The sequence below is a fragment of the Epinephelus moara genome, chromosome 21 (assembly GCF_006386435.1).
Source record: "Epinephelus moara isolate mb chromosome 21, YSFRI_EMoa_1.0, whole genome shotgun sequence".
NCBI lineage: Eukaryota > Metazoa > Chordata > Actinopteri > Perciformes > Serranidae > Epinephelus > Epinephelus moara.
Window position 1 is genome coordinate 40,419,179 of NC_065526.1, and position 3,616 is coordinate 40,422,794.

The 3,616-nt window shown below is 40.3% G+C and overlaps 1 protein-coding gene across 3 annotated transcripts in view; it reads right to left on the reverse strand.

The window, feature by feature from the left end:
• LOC126409001 (proenkephalin-A-like) overlaps positions 1-3,616 on the reverse strand; it is a 69,803-nt gene that overhangs the window by 5,350 nt on the left and 60,837 nt on the right. Inside the window, exon 1 of one of the 3 annotated variants that reach the window (XM_050074862.1) lies at positions 1,263-1,309. The exons of the other annotated variants lie outside the window; for them this stretch is intronic. The gene's annotated coding sequence lies outside the window, so the exon portion shown is untranslated. Of the gene's footprint in view, positions 1-1,262; positions 1,310-3,616 lie in introns of those variants that run through there. 3 annotated transcript variants of the gene reach the window in all.

The following is a 3,616-nucleotide window of genomic DNA, read 5'->3' on the forward strand; positions in this document are numbered from 1 at the left end:
GGGGGGGGGGGGGGGGGGGGGGGGGGGGGGGGTTAATAAGCGTAACGATGTCACGTTGACAGCCCCAACCCCTCCCCAGTTCTCCGTCTTTATCACTCACAGCTTTTTTTCTGTCACACGTCGGACTCCAACAAGTCATTTGTTTAGCCTATTGCTTCTCAGGAAGTCTGTGACATAGATAATAAATGGCAGCCTACCATAGAGGTTTTGTGTGATTATATTTCATGTGTCTCTAGGCGTGTCTGTGTGTGTGTGTGTGTGTGTGTGTGTGTGTGATACAATATAATTGAGACATGTTTATCCTAAACAAAAATGAATAAACACATACAAGCTTTCTGGCGTCTCTGGGCCAGCATAAACAACTCTGCAGGATTGAAAATCTTACATGCTCCAGCCACTGCTTTCCTGACTACAGCTATTCATTATGTTTTAATTATTAAGATTCTCTTTTTAAATGGCTGATCACAGATGGGAAAACCATTCATGCGCTACTGCAATCCACAGTCTGTAAAACATGCAGTAAAACCCACCTACTGTTCTGTTCAGTGTATAAATCTTATGGGAGCTTTTACATGCCTGTGACATGATTAGAATCAGAGGAAATGTGCCCTAGAGGTTGATAATAGAAATATTTTCAAACTTCATAACTGTATGGTCAGTAACCACTGGTATAAACTAGAAAGAGCATTTCCTGCAGAAAATGCGTGTGGATGCTGAATGCTGAAATGAAAGAAAATGCTGAAATGCTGGAAATGTAGAAACATCAAAAAGAGAAACCAGAAACTTCTGAAAATCCTTTAGGAGCTAAATGTTTTGACATTTGAGCATTTTCTGCAGCTGCAAGTATGTCGAAGCAGTAAGTAATCAAAATATGCACAGGAGAAGTAGTAGTAGTGGTAGTAACCACAGGAGTAGAAGTAGCTGTAGAAGCCGCACTACTAATAGTAGTAGTAAAACCAGTAGTAGCAGTAGTAGCAGTAATTTATATGTTAAAAAGTATAAAAAGTAGAAGCATAAACGTACTTAAAGAACTGAACACTTTGACATTTGAATGGTTTTTGTAGCTGAAAGTATGCAGAAGTAGTAATTAATCACAAAATCTACAGGGTTACTAGTAGTAGTAGTAGCAGAAGTAGTAGAGGCAGTCATAGTAATAACAATAGAGGTCATGGTTATAGGCGTCATAGCAGTAGCAGTGATAATATGAAAATATATATATTATATCTCTATGTGTTGGTGTGTCAGAGCGGCAGTACCCGTACCACTAGTATTACAGAAACAGGCAGAAACTGAAGGAGGTCTGATCAGCTCATCGGAATCACCTGCTGATAAACACAGAGAAGCCTGATAAAGGATGTTTCTAAACATGCACACGTGGTTGCCATGGTAATTAATGAGGGACACCTGTGTGTGTGTGTGTGTGTGTGTACACACACACACACACACTATACTCTTACACGAACACTACTATATCCTCTTACATGCACAATCATACCCTCATACATACACCACTAGGCCTATACTCTTACACAAACACTACTATACTCTCTTATATTTATCATCATGTTTTCTTTTATTTACTGTCAGACTCTTAGTGTAACAGAGGATAATATTATATGTATGTAAGTATGATAGTATGTACATGAAAGTAACAGTATATGTTAAACAAATTCTAATATATGTATGAGAGAATAATATTATATTTGAAACAGAATAATAGCATATGTAAGAGAAATTAGTTGTACATGTGAATGCAAATAATCATGTGTAAGGAACAAAATAACAGTGAATGTAAGACAGAATGATAGGGTAGGCTATGTGAATGAGAATAGTGGTTTGTGTGAGAGAGTTTGATTGAAACGGAAGGGAGTTTGATTGAAACGGAAATAAGACTGAATTCTCAGTTCCTGATTGGTTATTTTTGATGAAGCGAGAAGTAGGCCCGCCTTCCCAATCATAATATGAGAAAATGGCGGACCGGGAGCGACAGTGAAGCTGTTGGCCTCTGACTGTCCACACAAGCCACTGAGCAGAGCGGAGCGCCCGCGGAGGCTCGCGCACTGCAGCGCTTCACGGCCTGGACACACCGGACGCGGAACCGAAGCGCAGCGCCCAGCAGCGGAGGCAGTTTTCAATCGGCGCCCTTGACTGTCCACACACTGAATGAATAGGGCATATTGTTCTGACCATTTTATTTATGGCTGTAGGCTCGGTGACACAAAATTAAAATTGTAATGAAGTGATTAGGGTATTGAAAAATGTGTTCGGTTATGCATTGTTGTGTTATTTTAAATTATAAACATGGTATTTTCTCCTCACGTTCCACAGTGCGTGCTGTTGTTATTTTATTTTGAAAATTGGCCGGATTCTCTCGTCTTTTCTGTGTCCGACTTCCTGTTTGGTACGATCCGCTCTATCCAGCTTGACAGAAGCTCTCGCAGCTCGCGTGAAAAATAGACCAGACGCCGAACTTAGCGCTGCAGTGTGCGAGCCTCCGCGGGCGCTCCGCTCTGCTCAGCGGCCTGTGTGGACAGTCAGAGGCCAACAGCTTCACTGAGTCGCTCAAGGTCCGCCATCTTTTCATATTATGATTGGGAAGGCGGGCCTTTTTCTCACTTCATCAAAAATAACCAATCAGGAACTGAGAATTCATTACTATTTCCGTTTCAATCAAACTCTCACACAAACAACTATTCTCATTCACATACCCTATCATTCTTACATTCACTGTCATTTTGTTCCTTACACATGATTATTTGCATTCACATGTACAACTAATTTCTCTTACATATGCTAGTATTCTGTTTCAAATATAATATTATTCTCTCATACATATATTAGAACTTTGTTTTACATATACTGTTACTTTCATGTACATACTATCATACTTACATACATATAATATTATCTTCTGTTACACAAAGAGTCTGACAGTAAATAAAAGAAAACATGATAAATATAAGAGAGTATAATAGTGTTTATGTAAGAGTATAGTGGTGTATGTATAAGAGTATGATTGTGCATGTAAGGGGGTATAGTAGTGTTTGTGTAAGAGTACAGTGGTGTATGTATGAGAGTATGATGTTACATGTGAAACCAAGTAAGAATTTATTCTCAAAGGGCCTCTCATAGAACACTGATTGGAACACAGAACGACTGCTTGAAAAAGATGGTGTAGGTTCTTAGGTAGTATTCTTAGGTTCTATTGTTAAAACCTCTTGACCATGAGCACCCCAAGATGTTGCTGAACACAAAGATATATCATTTGTGTGGATAAAGCTAAAGCTGAGCTTCTAGTTCAGTTACCCAGCCACAGACCCGGCGGCATGGGCGGGCATTGGGGGGCAGTGCCCGCCCACAGAGTCAGCTGTGCCCGCCCTCGACTGGAAGCTGTTTATTTTTGGGGGGTTTTGTTTTTTAACTCAGAGTGGCCAACTCTCTCTTATTCCTATCTTGTTTTGACGATCATACAGTTCAACCAATCCAACCAACAAATTAAGTCAACTTTCAGCCAATTACAGACAGAGGGGGGCGGGTGCTGACTCATTCATTCATGGACAGCATCGATAATTAATATCGCCGCGAGGCGCGAGCTATGGATATCCGGAATTATTTC